This window comes from Ranitomeya variabilis, chromosome 1 (assembly GCF_051348905.1).
Source record: "Ranitomeya variabilis isolate aRanVar5 chromosome 1, aRanVar5.hap1, whole genome shotgun sequence".
NCBI lineage: Eukaryota > Metazoa > Chordata > Amphibia > Anura > Dendrobatidae > Ranitomeya > Ranitomeya variabilis.
This window is the reverse complement of record NC_135232.1, coordinates 1079054902-1079075047: the sequence shown is the minus strand read 5'-3', so window position 1 is coordinate 1079075047 and position 20146 is coordinate 1079054902.

Here is a 20146-nt window from a genome sequence, read left to right as displayed (position 1 = left end):
GGGCATGAGCAAGTCCATGGGCGGATCCATGAAGTCATCAGGGTGGGTTGGTCCATGAGATCATAAGGGTGAGCGTCACTGTGGGTGGATCCATGAGGTCATCAGGGTGGGCGTCATCTTTGACACCAACACATGGTCTGCTGATACAGGAAATAGCAGCCATCTTTAGTGTCTTCATTGTTCATCTTAGATACCAGAGCACATGGCTCTGATATAGGACATGGCAGCCATCTTTAGTGTCTCACTTTGATCTGAGGAAAACTTATGTAAGGTTAAACAATACATGTTATAGGTTGCTTCTCTCAATCTCATATGTCTTATGTGTTGAGGTTAATTAAGTATTTGATCTTATGCCTCTCCTCAACAGTGGGAGTGATCACCACCCACATCAGCTGACCCAGCAGAAATGCAATTACAATTATGTTCTAGCAGCGTTTTTAAATGTTGAAATAAAAATATTTTTTTCCATTTTATCCTGGAGCTGGATTCACACCATTTTCTTCTACACTCAGAAATGCAATTACACCAGCTTGCCAGCGGGGAAAAACTGACATTATCCCTCGATAGTCCAAAAGGAAAAAAAGGTTTAACTCCATGGAACCAGATCTGCCACAAATCCAAAAATGGATCGTGACAGAACTCTTGTATATAATGTCACTGATGATCCCTGAATTATCTGTATACTATCTATAGCATATACAGAGTTCTTGTGTATAATGTCACTGGTGATCCCTGTGTTATCTGTACACTATCTATAGTATATACAGAGCTCTTGTGTATAATGTCACTGGTGATCCCTGTACTACCTCTACACTGACACTAAATACAGAGCTCCTGTGTATAATGTCACTGGTGATCCCTGTATAACCTGTACACTATCTAGAATATACACAGAGCTCTTGTGTATAATGTCACTGGTGATCCCTGTATTACATTACACTCTCTATAGTATATACAGAGCCCCTGTGTATAGTGTCACTGGTGGTCACTGTATTGCCTGTACACTGACACTATATACAGAGCTCCTGTGTATAATGTCACTGGTGGTCACTGTATTACCTGTACACTACACACTATATACAGAGCTCCTGTGTATAATGTCACTTGTGATTCCTGTATTACCTGTTCATTATCCATAGTATATACAGAGCTCGTGTATAATGTCATTGGTGGTAACTGTATTACCTGTACACTATCTATAGTATATACAGAGTTTCTGTATATAAAGTCACTGTTGATCACTGTATTACCTGTACACTATACACTATGTACAGAACTCCTGCGTATAATGTTACTGGTGAGTCACTGCATTACCTGCACACTATACAATGTTTACTACAGTATATCCAGAGCTCTTGTTTATAATGACATTTATGGTAATATTTGTGTTACTAGTATTGTGTTGTTTTATTAATGATCAGTATTGTAATATTCGGTCACTATGTGCTGATAATATGGGGTTCGGTCATGGTGTGGCAGTATTTATCCCCTGTATGTGGTATTATTTGGTCACTATGTTGAGGCAATATGTAGTCTGGACATGGTGATGCTGTATTTGTCCCTTGTGTGCAAAATTATTCAGTCACCGTGTGGGAGTAATATCTAATCTTTTCATGACGTGGTGATATTTGTCCTTAGTATGTGATATTATTTGGTCACTATATGGGGTAATATCTGGTTTGGTTTTAGGTGTGGTGGTACAGTATTTATCCCCTGTTTGTTTTATTATTAGGTCACTATGTGGAGGCCATATGTAGTTTTGCCATTGTGGGATGTTATTTTGCACATATTTGCTGCTTAGGCCAAACATTAGTTGCAGTACAGAGTGAAGATGACAGATGGATGGGAGGTCATCCTTCCCAATTTGAGCAGGTTCCTTTAGTACTAATTTTCAAAACTTGTAGAAAATCCTTTAAAACTATCCAACATACTAAAAAGTGACTGACAGTGACTGGGAAAATGTGTGCTGGACAGGAGGCAATGAGGTGGGGTAAGGTAGGGTAAGAAGAGAAAGCGCTTTTACTTTTAGTTACTGTTACAAGAAATCTGTGGTGGCGGAAAATGTTAGTGAATATAGGAGTGGCTGGTAAAATGAGCGTGGCTTTTTAAATGGGCATGGTTTCACTACACAATAAAACCTACGAGAGAAAAAAAGTAAGCAAAAACCCTGATATAACTAAGTAAAAAAGCAAAAGTGCATTTAAATAACACAGAGTTTTCAGTAATACTGTTTTTTGATCAAAAAATAGCACAAAAGCCATCCCACCTCGTCAAGGTAACTCTGATCGGGACAGTCCTACACTGTCTAATATTAAAACTTTACCATGTGTCAATGTTGACCTCAGTGTGAATAAGGGCAGACAAAAGGACTGGGCCCAACCAGTGAAACACTAGACTGTGGAAGCCTTATATATAATCTCAGGCTCAGAAACAGGGAGGCCACACCCTGGCTTGCACAGAATGCAACAATACAGAGAAAAAAAACACAAAAATTGAGCTTAACTTGAGTTGGTACACATGCAGAGGTTAAACGCATGTTCACATTGCCAACAAAACATTAAAACCTACAAGAGAAAAAAAGTAAGCAAAAACCCTGATATAACTAAGTAAAAAAGCAAAAGTGCATTTAAATAACACAGAGTTTTTAGTAATACTGTTTTTTGATAAAAAAAAAATTAGCACAAAAGCCATCCCACCTTGTCAAGGTAACTCTGATGGGGACAGTCCTACACTGTCTAATATTAAAACCTTACCATGTGTCAATGTTGACCTCAGTATGAATAAGGGCAGACAAAAGGACTGGGCCCAACCAGTGAAACACTAGACTGTGGAAGTCTTTTATATAATCTCAAGCTCAGAAACAGTGAGGCCACACCCTGGCTTGCACAGAATGCAACAATACAGAGAAAAAAAAAAAATCGAGCTTAACTTGAGTTGGTACACATGCAGAGGTTAAACGCATGTTCACAATGGCCACAAAACATTAAAACCTACAAGAGAAAAAAAGTAAGCAAAAACCCTGAATATAGGAGTGTCTGGCAAAATGAGCGTGGCTTTTTAAATGGGCATGGTTTCACTACACAAACAGGGAACCCAGTAGTGTAGCTACCGGAGGAGGCATAGGGGGCCATTGCCCCGGGCCCGGTGCTCAGAGGGGGCCCACCCGGAGCTACGCTACTGTAACTGTATCGGTGCACGCAGCAGTTTCCTTCTGTGGCAGAGCAGGGAGAATTGATCTCCCCGCTCTGCCTCCCACTATCGGGCCCCTGAGCAGGCCGAGGGAGGGCCCGGTGCCAGTAGTGGGCCCCCCTCCCATCACCGCACTGATGAGGGAAGGAGCGCTGCGCTCCTTCTCCCATCATCCCCCTGTCAGCGTCTGGCATCACCGACGCTGACAGTGGGCACGATGACGTCACCACCCGGCGCCCGCTGTCAGAAAATGAGCAGGAGGTTGGTGCACCGCTGGAACAAGAAGGATGAGAGGTGAGTATTTATTTATTTTTTTTAAATGGGGGCTGCCTTATACTTCAGGATCTGCCTATAGGGGGCTGCCTTATACTTCAGGATCTGCCGATAGGGGGGCAGCCTTATACTTCAGGATCTGCCTATAGGGGGGCTGCCTTATACTTCAGGATCTGCCTATGGGGGGCTGCCTTATACTTCAGGATCTGCCTAAAGGGGGCTGCCTTATACTTCAGGATCTGCCTATAGGGGGGCTGCCTTATACTTCAGAATCTGCCTATAGGGGGACTGCCTTATACTTCAGGATCTGCCTATAGGGGGCTGCCTTATACTTCAGGATCTGCCTATAGGGGGCAGCCTTATACTTCAGGATCTGCCTATAAGGGGGCTGCCTTATACTTCAGGATCTGCCTATAGGGGGGCTGCCTTATACTTCAGGATCTGCCTAAAGGGGCTGCCTTATACTTCAGGATCTGCCGATAGGGGGGCTACCTTATACTTCAGGATCTGCCTATAGGGGGCTGCCTTATACTTCAGGATCTGCCTATAGGGGGCTGCCTTATACTTCAGGATCTGCCTATAGGGGGCTGCCTTATACTTCAGGATCTGCCGATAGGGGGGCGGCCTTATACTTCAGGATCTGCCTATAGGGGGGCTGCCTTATAGTTCAGGATCTGCCTACAGGGGGCTGCCTTATACTTCAGGATCTGCCTACAGGGGGCTGCCTTATACTTCAGGATCTGCCTAAAGGGGGCTGCCTTATACTTCAGGATCTGCCTATAGGGGGGCTGCCTTATACTTCAGAATCTGCCTATAGGGGGACTGCCTTATACTTCAGGATCTGCCTATAGGGGGCTGCCTTATACTTCAGGATCTGCCTATAGGGGGCAGCCTTATACTTCAGGATCTGCCTATAAGGGGGCTGCCTTATACTTCAGGATCTGCCTATAGGGGGGCTGCCTTATACTTCAGGATCTGCCTAAAGGGGCTGCCTTATACTTCAGGATCTGCCGATAGGGGGGCTACCTTATACTTCAGGATCTGCCTATAGGGGGCTGCCTTATACTTCAGGATCTGCCTATAGGGGGCTGCCTTATACTTCAGGATCTGCCTATAGGGGGCTGCCTTATACTTCAGGATCTGCCGATAGGGGGGCGGCCTTATACTTCAGGATCTGCCTATAGGGGGGCTGCCTTATAGTTCAGGATCTGCCTACAGGGGGCTGCCTTATACTTCAGGATCTGCCTACAGGGGGCTGCCTTATACTTCAGGATCTGCCTAAAGGGGGCTGCCTTATACTTCAGGATCTGCCTATAGGGGGGCTGCCTTATACTTCAGAATCTGCCTATAGGGGGGCTGCCTTATACTTCAGGATCTGCCTATAGGGGGGTAGCCTTATACTTCAGGATCTGCCTATAAGGGGGCTGCCTTATACTTCAGGATCTGCCTATAGGGGGCTGCCTTATACTTCAGGATCTGCCTAAAGGGGGCTGCCTTATACTTCAGGATCTGCCTATAGGGGGGCTGCCTTATACTTCAGGATCTGCCTATAGGGGGCTGCCTTATACTTCAGGATCTGCCTATAGGGGGGCTGCCTTATACTTCAGGATCTGCCTAAAGGGGCTGCCTTATACTTCAGGATCTGCCTATAGGGGGGCTACCTTATACTTCAGGATCTGCCCATAGGGGGCTGCCTTATACTTCAGGATCTGCCTATAGGGGGCTGCCTTATACTTCAGGATCTGCCTATAGGGGGGCTGCCTTATACTTCAGAATCTGCCTATGGGGATACTGCCTTTTACTACAGGGTCTGCCTATGGGGTGCTGTCTTATACTATAGGGTCTGCCTATGGGGTGCTGCCTTTCACTAGAATCTGCGTATGGGGTGCTGCCTTATACTACAGGGTCTGCCTATGGGGTAAATGCCTTTTACTAGTCTGCCTATGGAGGGCTGCCTTATACTACAGGGTCTGCCTATATGGGTGCTGCCTTATACTTCAGAATCTGCCTATGGGGTGCTGCCTTATACTACAGGGCCTGCCTATGGGGTGCTGTCTTATACTACAGGGTCTACCTATGGGGTGCTGTCTTATACTACAAGGTCTGCCTATGGGGGTGCTGTCTTGTGCTATAGAGTCTGAGAGTCATTCGAGAATCGGAACGCACGCACCCATACAAGTCTATGGGTGTGTGTGAAACATCAGACTGCACTGAGATGTCATCCGATTGCAGTACGCTTACCGTGGATGCTGGCAATGGAAAAGATGAATAAATTACATTCTCTGTCTCCTCTGCACCTGTACTGTGATTCTCTCAAGTGAACGAATGGGAGCACAGAATACTGACACTCGGATCACACTCTGCCAGAGATTGAGTGTCAGTTGCATAATCATCCCTATCCTCTTGTACAAGAGAACATACACTCGTGTGACCCCGGATTCAAGCCTACTAATCAGAAGAGGTGCTGGGGATAACACAGGTAGTAGGAGGTTTGCAGGGCTTTGTGTATGGACTAGTAATATGGCGAGTGGCGACTGAACCACGGTTCTGACAATTTTCTTGCTCCTTCTGTTACTTACATATTTCATTTTAAATGAATAATCCCATGAAGCAGCACTCCAGCATTTTCTTTTTATTTTACAGCTGGAGTGGTGTTACTAATCTAAGTTCTTTGCCCCTAGTCTAACACACCCCGTTTTCATCTTTTATCAGTGTGGCTTCAGTTGTCTTCTGAATGATGTGACCTGCAAGATCGCTCTAGTTTTTTCTGGTCGATCTAAAATTCTCTACTCAATGTAAGTCTATGGGAACGAGAACGAGGTCAGGACGAGTCTACCACAGGCTTTCATTGAGAGCTTGTGGACCGTTACCTCTTAATTCTGGTTTAGTCAGAAGTTGTGGTCACAAAATGGCGGCGTGTGACCAAAGCGGCACCGGAAAGAGCTGAAGACGGCGGATGGTGAGTATAATACTAGGGGTGATGCGCCTTCTATCTCACCAAGGATTGATGTTTTATTATCTAGAGAAAATTTGGAATAAATCTGGGATTTTACGAAGCTGGATTTTTCTGCTTTTTGCAGCTTGTTTTAGTGGCAACACTCTAGCAAGACATAAAGAAAAAATGCTTTAAGACTTGGGACTGCATTAGTTATGCATAACAATAGCAATGTGATTGTAACAGACTTTTTATTCGGCAGTTTTTGTTTTTTTTAAACTCATCCATCACAATGAGGCATACCAATTGGCATAGTCATCTCTGCTCCGTCCTACAATCGCACCACTGCTACATTCATACACCAGCCCGTTCTGCATTGTGTTTCTCTGAATATTCTGCAGTATGGAAGTCTGCTTTAAATTTGCAAAATGCAGAGGAGATTTCTCTTGTTTTTCCGCTCTGTGCATCTTTCCACCTATCTATTACTTTATGCCGAATTTTTGTAATATTGTTTATAGGCGATAAAATGTGACCCTAAAGAATGAGCTGTCACACATCCAAATATCCTCCCATAAAGCAAGTTGTACCGCCGCGCAACATGATCTGAAAATGATGTTTTCTCCAGAATAATAACCCCATAAACTCTACCGCAGGATGTGCACGTCGTCATGAACTTCCTTTTGTGCCGTTAAATCCTGCTTTCTTTAGCAGAAAATGTCTTTTCATTGTGTCGCTTGCGTAAAAATGGTTTTAAAATGTATGGTTTCATCTCGTGCTCGGTAATTGTTTGTAATCCATTACATGTGCATTCATTATGCATCATCCCTCATTCTTTGCAAGCCGGAGATGACAAAGGAGTAACACAATCGTATAAATGTAAACAGGTGGAAGCAAAAAAGAAAAAAAAAAAAAAGCGTATAGAAAGGAGAAAGAGAGAAAAAAAAATCTTCCGGAAATATAAGGAATTCTTTACAGACTGCAGCTGAAGAGGTTTAGCCGTCTGCACAAAAGGCGGAAAGCTGCGACTCCTGTGGGGGGCGAATTGTGACTGCTAATATGTGCTAAGTGCTGGGAGCCACAATTAATTTAGAGCTGCTGGAAGAAAACGGGGGCTATTTTGACAGAAGTTGGAATAAATTCAAAATACGGCGACGCGAAAGGGGCGAGCGCTCAGGTGAAAGTGCTCCGCTGAAATGAAGGAAAGTGATGCATTGTGGGAAGGGAAGGGAAGTGCGGGTCTCACTAGATAACAGCTACAGCACAATAATCTGCAGAGCCGAGAACATCTTCAGATAAAATAAATGGAGATTTTTTTTTCTTTTTTTTATGAAGCCTCTAGCTCGACACTAAAAGAGAACATTTTAGATCCTGGAGGTGAAATGCGAACAAGAAAAGGATTTCTGATGTTCACGGCTCGATGTTTGACCCAAAGTACTTATTTCACATTCATTTGTTTAATAGGCTGCCGGTATCACAAACTTATACATAATGATAATGATCTCTGCATGAGCCTGAATGAGTCATTTAGCTCCGGCTACAGTATGTTCACTTGACAGCTTAAAGGGAATGTGTCTCCAGGTTTTTGCCACTTAATCTGAGAGCAGCATGATGTAGGGGTAAAGACCCTGATTTCAGTTGTGTCACTTACTAGGCTCCTGCTCATAAAACAGTGATTTTGTCACTAAAGGACTAGTAAACCTGCTGCCATGTAGTCCACCATATTCAGCTCAGTAGAACCCCCCCACCACCACTGGCAGGTTTCTGTGTATATGGGCCAATCAGTGGTGTGGGCGGGATTACACATAGCTCAGCCTTCAGAGAAATGGTAGATCTGCAGCCAATAAAACAGGGATTTTATTAAAATGACAGCAAGCTGCCAAGTAAGTGACACATTAATGTAATCTGGGTTTTTGGGCCTACATATGATGCGCTCAGATAGGGTAGCAAAAACCTGGTGGCAGAGTCCCTTTAAAGAAAATGCATATGGCTGCACCAGAAATTAGTGGCTGACGCTGCTGGTGTGCCAGCAGATACACACAAATTCAGCCCTTTTGTCAGTAAAAAGGGATCATTATTTGTTTTTCTGCTGCAAAATAAATAGTACGCATGTGAGCTTGATTGTGAAAGCCCCACTTACATGCATTAAATAAGGATTATTTTTGGATTTGATAGATAATTTAATTGCAGAATTTGTGATGAAATCCCAGTCAAATATGACTTGTGAACGGAGCCTTTAAATGGAACCTGTCTTGTAAAAAAATGCTATTAACCCTCAAATATGGGGTCAATCTGGGGTAATAGCGTTTTAAAGCCGTGCTGCTACCACACTGAGATCCCCGCAGCCGGTGCGACTTATGTCACCTCTCAGTATATAGTGAACTGTATAACTGTATAACAGTATATAGTGGCTGAAGCCATGCAGTGACTGACAGCCAACTCAGCACTGATGAACTGCTAAGCCAGCTATCAGTCAGTGTTGGGACGTAGTTACAGTCACTGCTCACTATGCACTGAGAGGTGTCAGAAGCTGCATCAGCCTGTGAGGAGATAGACATATTGCCATGTTCCTCCTTGAATACACCAATGTTAATATGATCTGTCATATATAAGTGTTAATTATGTACAATGTGAATTGTATGTTGTGCTGTTAGTGATAGACTGTGTTGTGCCAGACAGGGCAAGATAGAGTTAATGTTTGCCTTGTAATGCTTTGCTCTGCACTGTGAGGAAGCTGTGTTCTGCCCAGAAACAGATTAGTGACAGTTACAGTTAATGTTTGGGGCAAGTCCAAAGAGGAAGGGTCAAAACTGTTGAGACAAGAGATAATTCCTGTCAAGAAGTCAGATAGGTTCTCTTTCTATGCACTCTAGGCCCTAAGGTCCATTGGGAGCAGTGCCACATTCTGGGGTGTCCCAAAAGTCAGAGGAGACCAAAAGAAAGAGATAGCGTGATGAGTAGCACAAACAAGGAAAGTGACTAATAGACAGAGTGAATAACCAGAGAAGGGTCATGGGAGAGGACGCCTAGCAGAAAGGCCCAGAATTTATAACTCCTGAAGGTTAACGGGCGTACTCAGGACTGAATACATGAGACAAATAGATTGTCCCGGGCGGAAGTTCCAGAGCATCAGCACTAGAGAAGATAAGGATCGGCCATACTGGCACCCAGAGGGGAAAGAAGATGCGGAACTGTGGCTTGAGTAAAAGACTCTTGCTGAACAGACCTGTAGTCTCAAGCTGTGCTGTGGTGAACTAGTGAGAAACAGTGCATACAGAGGACAAAGGAGTAAAGAACTCAAACTGAGTGGAAAATGCTCGAAATTGTGAAGGAAATGCGCAAAAGGGTGTGTATCTACTGTATATATTTCTTACCAAGTTCCTGTTCAGTAAAAAGTTTATTTTTGAATGGTGGTCTCCCTCACTGCCATGTGAAACATCTGGTCTTGGCAAACCAGAGTCATTGGTTACATGCGGCCTGCACAAATGTAGCTCACTCACAGTGCAAATTCAGAAACCCAGCCAGGACCTCCACCTTTATGTAACATGCTGGGGTGGAAAGGATGAGTACCTTGCCCACTACTGCTCCGCGCCATGTTACAGGCCAATAACTATGACTGAAAGCGAGAGGCTGCCAGGAGATGTAAAGTACATTTCCTCACGGCAGCGGGACGATCAGAGTGGTGGCAGCATGGCTTTAGAATGTAGTGTGCATATATTGATTAATGCTATTCATAAGGAACTGTGGGGCAGATTTAGAAAAAAATGGCTTACTAAAGGGAGCTATAGAAATTAAGTGAGCTAAAAACTGGCTATCAATGACCTGGTGACAGGTCCACTTTAGGTGATAACATGAAGATCGGTGGCAAGGAAAGTGCACATGAACATAGCAAACTGTAATACTGTAGTTATTATCAAAGAAATCTGATTCGTTTTCAGGACTTATCGTTCTTTGTCAAAATTCTGAATTCCTGGGTAAAATCTATATTTAGTGAATACAGATTGTTATATTACTGAGTTAGGAGATGGCAGTTACTACTGATAAGCTTCTATGCAGAGGGACGCTTATCAGTCTACATATAATCTTATAAGCACCAACTGCCATCTCCCGTCTCAGTAATGTAACAATAAGACATCACTGAATACAGATTTTACTCAGGAATTGAGAACTTTCAGAAAGAAAGATAAGTCCTGATGGAAAAAGAAGGAAATTTCTCTGATAAGATGTATTACAACATTTCTTATTTTCATGTGCACTATTGATTTATGAAAAAAAATTAACCTGGTGTTTACTCTTTAATGATTTATTATAGTTTTCCACTGTGCATATAATAAATGTTGTCTGTCCGTGATTTTTTCATTAACTTAGAAAAAATCAAAACTCAAATTGGTAACCCTATGCACGTCTTTACGCTTCTGATTTCATGCGGAGTTTGTTTTTGCTGAATTTCAAATGTATGTACTATAATGCAGGTGATCAGATGCAACAGGCAGAGGAACACAAGGTGGGAAAAATCAATGAGCTATTTATTTCCTCAGATATGGTGGGAAATTGCAATAGTTAACAAGATGCAACAGCCGTGTCACAGATAAATAATGCAATACAGAGCATACAATGAGATTGTAATGTTCACTTTAAATGTTAGGGAAGTCTCTTGAGGATTATGCTTACAGTATGTCCCTCTAACGGGTAAATACCCTTTGTCATGGGAGCTATTCTGCAGACTACTCCAGTAAAAATGGCACTAGCGGGAGCCTCCGTTTTTTCCTGAAAGGCCGCAAGTCCTCCTGACAGAGTCTACTAAAGCTTGTTGGGCTTCCTTCACTTCATTTGATCCCCACTGTGTCTGCTGCCCCTGCCCAGGCCAACCCATGTATGTACGTTGGTGCTGGAAACAACAGCCCGGCTCACGTTCACCACCGCATGCTTCCTCTTCTAGGCGGAGTCTCCTCACAGATCTTCGGTGCTTGACCAATGTGATGTTGTCTTCCAGGTCTGAGGGAAAGAGGGCTTGTCTCTGGCTCTTTACCGGCCTCATCTGAACTCTAGGTCTTGACTTTCGCAGGTCTGGGGTTCGGCTCTTGACTGGCGTAATTGAGATGCTGGGTCTTGACTGGCGCAGATCGGGTCTTCGATCTTGACCAGAATAGTCTGGACTCTGGAACTTACTTTGTGCCACTGAGGTCCTGTTTGTAAGCGGACAGCAGCTCGCTGGTACACTCTTTTCGATCAGGCCTGTTACTCTGGCTACAGTGTCTCCTCCTGAGCACGTCTGGACTGCTCTCTCCTTTGGCACCAAAACCCGCTCCAGTTTGGTGGGTAGATTCTTTATATTAAGGAACTCCATCATCAATGGCACCTAACTAGGTGTTACCTCCAAACTCATCCCCCACAGCATGATGCTCCCTCCTGCACGTTCACTTTTGGTATGGTGTTCTTGGGGTGCTAATTTGCATTTGTTTGGTTTAGTCAGATCTTTTGAGGGTTTAGTAGTGACATTACTGGGAGAGGTCACTCAATCCCTACTCGTTTGACACTTTAGTTAATATCCCATCAATCAGTGAAAATATCCTTTTAGCCAATGGAGATTGAATTCCCCAAAGCATTCTTTCAACTACTCTGATAGGTCATAATTAGAGATGGGCAAACCTGAACAGTAAAGCTCGGCGTCCGTACCAAATATTTATGGTTTGGGCACGGACACAGAACATGGACTTCTCCAGGAAGTCTGTGTTACTGTTCGGATTTGGCTATCAAAAACACCAAGTGTTTGTCGCGCTGCCATGTGCATGACAGCATGGCAAACACTTCTTCTGATCGGAGGTAAAATCATTACCGCCAGTCAGACAAAGGACAGCGTGAGCCCACAACTGTAATCTTATGTATAAAGTTTACCTCCGGTCTCTGGCGTCGGCTGATGGGATTACTGCTTCCATCAGACTACACCTGCTGCCACTAATAACAGTGAGAGCATGCGGTGACTGATGGTAGTATTCATTAGCCGGCGCTGTGCTCTAAATGAGTAATAAAAAACCCCCAGTGTGGGTTACCCTGTATTTTTTATAACCAGCAAGGCAAAACTGACAGCTGGGGGCTGCAATCCTCAGATGTCAGCATTAGCAAGGTTGGTTATGAAGAATAGAGGGGTCTCCACGCTGTTTTTCAAAATTATTTAAATAAATAATTTTCGAAAACAGCAATAAATAATATTAGGTGATAAATCACATGATCCTACCAGAATTTAGGGAACATAGCTAAAGCAGGAATTAAAACATAACTTTTAATAAATATAAATAAGAAATGTATGAAACAAATGTCACCAAAAACGTGTCAATAAAAAGTACCACTAGGTATGTTCAGAATTGCGTACCATACATAGATAAGCACTAATGGATTAACGTCAGGACACTGGCAGTAGTCCAGTGTTCCAATGTTTAGACCAAGGAACCTGGTTTAGTGACAAAGAAGCATAAACCAATGGCACTTGTAAAGTACCCAAACAAATAAACAGGTACCCTGGTTGCATTAATATTAGCAGTCAATCATATACTGAAAAAATAAATGATAAAGAGGGGTACAAATAATTGGGAGAATAAATAATTATGGAACAATCTCACCAATTTTGGTCGAGGATAAGAGAGCCGGAACCCCAGTGGTGCTTCTATGAACAAGTCCGTTTTGTTGCACGACTTCAGGAGACAATTCCCTGTCAATCCCTGTGGGGCTATTATTGATCTCAATCCCCGAACTCCTGCCCTTACAAGGACAGTCCACAACTACCCCTATAGTATAACAAGCCCTGCACTCTCCCTGTTAGAAGGTCCCAAGAAGCACCACTGGGGTTCCGGCTCTCTTATCCTCGACCAAAATTGGTGAGATTGTTCCATAATTATTTATTCTCCCAATTATTTGTACCCCTCTTTATCATTTATTTTTTACAAGTGCCATTGGTTTATGCTTCTTTGTCACTAAACCAGGTTCCTTGGTCTAAACATTGGAACACTGGACTACTGCCAGTGTCCTGACGTTAATCCATTAGTGCTTATCTATGTATGGTACGCAATTCTGAACATACCTAGTGGTACTTTTTATTGACACGTTTTTGGTGACATTTGTTTCATACATTTCTTATTTATATTTAAATAAATAATTTTAAAAACAATGTGGGGTCCCCCACATTTTTGACAACGAGCCTCACTAAAGCAGCTGAGGGCAAGTATTCTTAGGCTGGTAAGGGGCCATTGATATTGGACCCCCCAGCCTTAAAACAGCAGCCCTCGGCCACCCAGAAAAGGTGCATCTATTAGATGACCAATTCTGATGCTTTGCCCGGATCTTACGACTTGCCATGTGTAAACCATGCTCAATGCATTGCCTATTCCATTGAAGCCATCATCTCCTGTAATAAAACAAAAATATAAAACAGCCATATCCCTCACCTGTCTGTCATTCTGTTCCATTCCATAATCCATGTCTGGGGATAAACAGTTTTCATCCTGGAGGGTGCCAAGATGCGACTCTCAAGGCTGAGAACCACTGGGAGTGAAAAAGTCTCATGGTGCAGCGCTGAGCTCAGAGAGTTCACCGCAGATCACTGTGAGAAATTTCTCCCTGTGAACTGTGGTGAACTTACTGCTGCACCTTGAGGCTTTTTCTCACTGTGCTAGCAGTGACCTCAGTGAGATCAGGGGCCCAGCTGGGAAAGCAGCCTCAGTGACCAGCTGTAACCTAGATGACGTAACCCCTAGTCACTGATGCTGCACCAGTATCAGGGGCTTATCTACAGCATTCCAATATAACCTGAAAGATGAGAAAAAGAGATTAGATTATACTCACCCAGAGGTGTCCCCGGTCCCGGTCCGGTCCGATGGGTGTCACGGTCCGGTCTGTCGCCTCCTATCTTTATCAGATGACATCCTCTTCTTGTCTTCACACTGTGGCTCCGGCGCAGGCGTACTTTGTCTGCCCTGTTGAGGGCAGAGCAAAGTACTGCAGTGCACAGGCGCCAGGCCTCTCTGACCTTTCCCAGAGCCTACGCACTGCAGTACTTTGCTCTGCCCTCAACAGGGCAGACAAAGTACGCCTACGCCGGAGCCGCAGCGTGAAGACAAGAAAAGGACGTCATCCTATCCAGACCGGACCGCGACGCTCATCGTATCGAACCACCCGCCCAGGTGAGTATAATCTAACCTCTTTTTCTCATCTTTCAGGATACATCGGGGGGCTTATCTACAGCATTCCAGAATGCTGTAGATAAGCCCCTGATTCTGGTTGATTTTAGGGGTGACAGGTTCCCTTTAAGGGTTTTCCAAATACTTCTTCACTGAATCACAAGTCACACACTTACCACCATTCGCACTTGCGCTCCAGTCACACTCAGCTCGTTAGCACTCGCTAAGCAGAAGATTTAAAGAGATTTTTTTTTGCCTCAGCAGCAATTCACCCTGTTGTTCAATGCAATTCCAAAAGTTATGCTCCTGTGTGCAGCCCAAGAAGGGCCCAAGAAGTAAGTGGGGTAAGGGGGCCACGACCATCTACAAAGCAGGTGGAATTGTGCAATATGATGAGTGATTGGACTGCAAAAGGCTCATATATTGCTGTTTTGCAGAGGCCCTCTTCTGTCTGTGTCTGCTCCTGGTCTGCAAAGCTCTAATACTGAGAGGGCAGATGGTTTTGTCCATGAATGGGGTCTGTTATTATTATTATTATTATTTATTATTATAGCGCCATTTTTTCCATGGCGCTTTACATGTGAGGAGGGGTGTACATAATAAAAACAAATACAATAATCTTGAACAATACAAGTCACAACTGGAACAGGAGGAGAGAGGACCCTGCCCGCGAGGACTCACAATCTACAAGGGATGGGTGAGGATACAGTAGGCGAGGATAGAGCTGGTCGTGCAGTGGTTTGGTCGATCGGTGGTTACTGCACGTTGTAGGCTTGTCGGAAGAGGTGGGTCTTCAGGTTTTTTTTGAAGGTTTTGATGGTAGGTGAGAGTCTGATATGTTGTGGTAGAGAGTTTTAGAGTAGGGGGGACGCACGAGAGAAATCTTGTATGCGATTGTGTGAAGAGGAGATAAGAGGGGAGTAGAGAAGGAGATCTTGTGAGGATCGGAGGTTGCGTGCAGGAAAATACCGGGAGACGAGGTCACAGATGTATGGAGGAGACAGGTTGTGGATGGCTTTGTATGTCATGGTTAGGCTTTTGTACTGGAGTCTCTGGGTAATGGGGAGCCAGTGAAGGGATTGACACGGGAGAGGCCAGGGAATAGCGGGGGGACAGGTGGATTAGTCGGGCAGCAGAGTTTAGAATAGATTGGAGGGGTGCAAGAGTGTTAGAGGGGAGGCCACAGAGCAGGAGGTTACAGTAGTCGAGGCGGGAGATGATGAGAGCATGGACTAGGGTTTTTGCAGATTCTTGGTTTACGAATGTACGGATCCGTGAAATATTTTTGAGTTGGAGGCGGCAGAAAGTGGAAAGGGTTTGGATATGTGGTTTGAAGGAGAGATCAGTGTCAAGGATTACCCCAAGACAGCGGGCTTGTGGGACTGGGGAGAGTGGGCAGCCATTTACTGTAATGGATAGATTTGTTGGGGAGGTCGTGTGAGATGGGGGAAAGACAATGAATTCTGTTTTGTCCATGTTAAGTTTTAGAAATCTAGCGGAGAAGAAGGATGAAATAGTGGATAGACATTGAGGGATTCTGGTTAGAAGGGTGGTGATATCTGGTCCAGAGATGTAGATCTGTGTGTCATCAGCATAGAGATGATACTGAAAGCCGTGAGATTCTATGAGCTGTCCCAGGCCAAAGGTGTAAATGGAGAAGAGCAGGGGCCCTAGAACTGAACCTTGCGGGACTCCGACAGATAGGGGGCGAGGTGAGAAGGTGGTGTGTGAGTGGGAGATGCTGAATGTCCGGTCAGTTAGGTATGACGAGATCCAGGTTAGGGCCAAGTCTGTGATGCCAAGGGATGAGAGGGTCTGCAGCAACAGGGAATGGTCCACTGTGTCAAAGGCAGAGGACAGGTCCAGGAGGAGGAGGATAGAGTAGTGCCGCTTGCTCTTGGCGGTTAATAGGTCATTGGTGACCTTAGTTAGGGCAGTTTCAGTGGAGTGGTGTGACCGGAAGCCAGATTGAAAGCGGTCGAAGAGGGAGCAGGAAGATAGATGGGAGGACAGTTCAAGATGGACATGTTGTTGTTCCAGTAGTTTTGAGGCATAGGGGAGAAGTGATATAGGGCGATAGCTAGATACAGAGGATGGGTCAAGAGAGGGCTTTTTGAGGATAGGTGTGATTGAGGCATGTTTAAATCTTGAGGGGAAAACACCAGTTGTTAGTGATAGGTTGAAGAGATGGGTTAGGGTTGGGATGAAGACTGTGGCGAGGTTTGGGATGAAGTGGGATGGGATCGGATCAAGTGCACAGGTGGTGAGATGCGATCTTGAGAGTAGAGTGGAGAGTCTTCTGTAATGGTGGAAAAGTTGGTTTTGGAGGTGGAGGGCTGGGTAGTTGGGAGGAAGGGTTCTGGGGGTTGTCGACTAAAACTGTCTCTGATGTTCTCAATCTTCTGCTTGAAAAATGAGGCAAAGTCTTCAGTAGAGATGAGTGGGGAGGGAGGAGGCGCTGGGGGGTGGAGGAGAGAATTGAAGGTGTTGAATAACTGTTTGGGGTTGTGAGACAGGGAGGAAATAAGAGATGAGAAGTAGGTTTGTTTTGCTGTGGCGAGTGTGGTCTTGAAAGTAGTGAGGGACTGTTTGAATACGATTAAGTGCTCGTTGGAGTGGGATCTTTTCCATCTCCGCTCTGCAGCCCTGGAAGCTCGCCTCAGTTCTTTGGTCAGGCGGGTGTGCCAGGGCTGTCTGTTGATTTTGCGAGCTTTGGTATGTGTGAGAGGGGCAAGAGATTCCAAAGCTACAGCTATTGTGGTGTTGTACAGAGCGGCGGCGTCATCTGCATTGTGTAGGGAGCTTATGTCTGTGAGAGGCAGGAGGGATTCAGAGAGTGAGTGTAGATCAAGGTGTTTAAGATTTCTGCGAGGGTGTGCAAGTTTGTGGGGTGGGGATTGTAGACAAGGAGTGGAGAGGGAAGAGAATGTGAGTAGGTTGTTGTCAGAAAGAGGAAGAGGTGAGTTAGAGAGCTTAGATAGGGAGCAGAGGCGGGTGAAGATGAGATCCAGTGTGTGACCATCTTTGTGAGTGGCTGTAGAAGACTATTGAGCAAGGCCAAAGGAGGAAGTGAGAGATAGAAGTTTAGTGGCAGCTGAGAAGGGAGTGTCAATGGGGATGTTGAAGTCACCCATGATGATAGTGGGGATGTCAGCGGCGAGGAAATGGAGTAGCCAGGTGGTGAAGTGGTCAGAGAAGGTGGTGGCTGGCCCTGGGGGACGGTAGATGACAGCCAGTTGGAGGTTGGAGGGGGAGTAGATGCGCACGGAGTGCACCTCACAGGAAGGGAGGGTAACAGAGGGTGGCAGTGGGATTGGGGCGAAGGAGCAGGTATCTGACAGGAGAAAACCAACTCCTCCACCATGCTTGCTGTTGGGGCAAGGGGTGAGAGAGAGGTGGAATCCACCATAGGAAAGCGCGGCTGGAGAGGCTGAATCAGAGGGGGTGAGCCAGGTTTCAGTGATGCCGAGGAAGGAGAGTTTGTTATTGATAAAGAGGTCGTGGATAAATGACAGTTTATTGCAGACAGAGCGTGCGTTCCATAGTGCTCCAGGTAGGGAAATTGGGGGAGTGGGGGCTGGATGAATGGGTATGAGGTTACTGTTGTTGCGAAGACGTGTAGAGGATCGTGGCAGGGGATTAGAAATGAGTGTGGGGATGAGATGAGGAGGGCCAGGATTTGGGGATATGTCACCAGCAATGAGGAGCAGCAGACAGAGCGTTAGAAGGTGTGAGCTGGATAGGTCATGATGTGGCCGTGTGTGCCTGGAGAGAAAGGATTGTATGTGGAGGAACAGTTCTGTGGGGGAGGTGAGGTGGCTGGGGAGGATGGAGGAAGAAATGACTAGTTCCTTACTGGGTGAAGGGATTACAAGAGATAGGAAGAAAGAGAGTAGTATGGGGGTGAATGTTAAAAGAAACCGAAAAATTATAGTAGTTTTCTATTCCTTTACCTTCCAGTCAATTCCAGTCGAATTCTAGTCTAATTCATAGCAATTAAAAATCTGCAATTTAAAAGATGCAATTTCTAAGATGGTCAGACACGTCTGACCAGACTCATGGCTTTGAATTTATGTGCACCTAAGGGCTCACAGCTGAGAGAGGATGTGGGCATGTGTGTCCAGAGCACATGTTCACAGTTAAGCCAGGTCATAAAGAGGGGGTGGGGTAGATTGGCCACTCAGGTATGCAAGGAAGACGCAAGAGGAGTGAAGTACATATGGATAGAAAAAAAAATGGGTAAGTAAAGCACACCAGGTGGGAATTATATGCACTTCATATGGAAAGATGGAGCACCCCCACTGTCGCAGGGCCGAGGGGTACCCGGTACCGGGCCTCTCTGTCTCGGTTCTGGGATTGTCACAGTGGCTAGACCCGGTCCGTGACCCTGCTAAGGGGCGTCCAGTGAAAGTTGAGAGTGATGATGTGTAGTGCAGGGTGCGATGAATAACGAGGACACAGGGTTCCAGTCTCTTTACCTTTTTACTGAAGGTTTCGAGATACTCAATCCAGAGCACTGTTAACAGGGCTGGCTGAGACCGGCCGGTCTAAAGGCACATCCGGAGTTCCCTTAGCAGGTGGGAATCAGTGTCTACCTTCTAGCGCTTGTGTGTTGTAGTCCTTCCCTGCGGAGCACCCCGGGATAGTCCTCACAACTGATTCTGTCTGTCTCTGATGTTCGTTCTCTACGTCCCCCAGATGATATGGTTAGGATGCACCCGTATGACAGGGTAGGCCTGGAGTTCTTCTGGGACCCTAGAGTCGCCCCTCTCCCACAGCTGCCTCCGTTGTCTGCTTAGGTGTTTAAGTGAGACAGCCAACCTATCATTGGCTGTCTTGCCGTGGTTTGAAGTAATGCTTAAAGTCTCTTACTTTCTCGGCGTTCCGGCCACCGACTTTGCGCTTCAGAAGGATGTTGCCTCGATCTTACAGCACGACTCCTTCTGGTCCTATCACTTCTGCGCTGTATTCCTGTTTCTCACTCCTTCACAATACCCCTCGCTTCTTGTCCTTTCCTAGGAGACTGCCGCTGAAAGCACAGGCACGGCTCCGTAAAGTTCTTTCTTGTTCACTAGGGCTCTGCCAGGATCCCACCTCTGACAGGTCCTCTCTTGAGCTCTTCCCAGCTCCTTTCTCCCTGACTTCCTGTCCAACCCCCAGTTTTACCCAAGTGTGAGGAGTGGTCTAATAGATAGAACCACCCCCCTGGTGGCCGGAGTGTGAAGTGTATTGTGGGTGTGTGTTACCTGGTCAGTTGAACTCCTTTAGTGCAATCAGACGTACCATCACTCCCCTTAGTGGCAGAGCAACAGTACTGCAACGACCAAGACTCTGGGGCGCTGCACTCCTCCCCGGTTAAATCCAGTACTCCCGGAATGGGAAAAGAAAAACAACATTACATGTTAGCAGGAAACACACAAAACTTTGAAACACTATAAACAAGTAAATGCTATGAACCAGTGACTATATAACAATGATTCCCTTTATGGGAGGTGAGGACACTTGAACGTTACGCAAATCTTGGGTCATGCACAGTTTATGACTCCCAGTCCAGTGGTTGAAACAGCGGGGACCCCGGGTA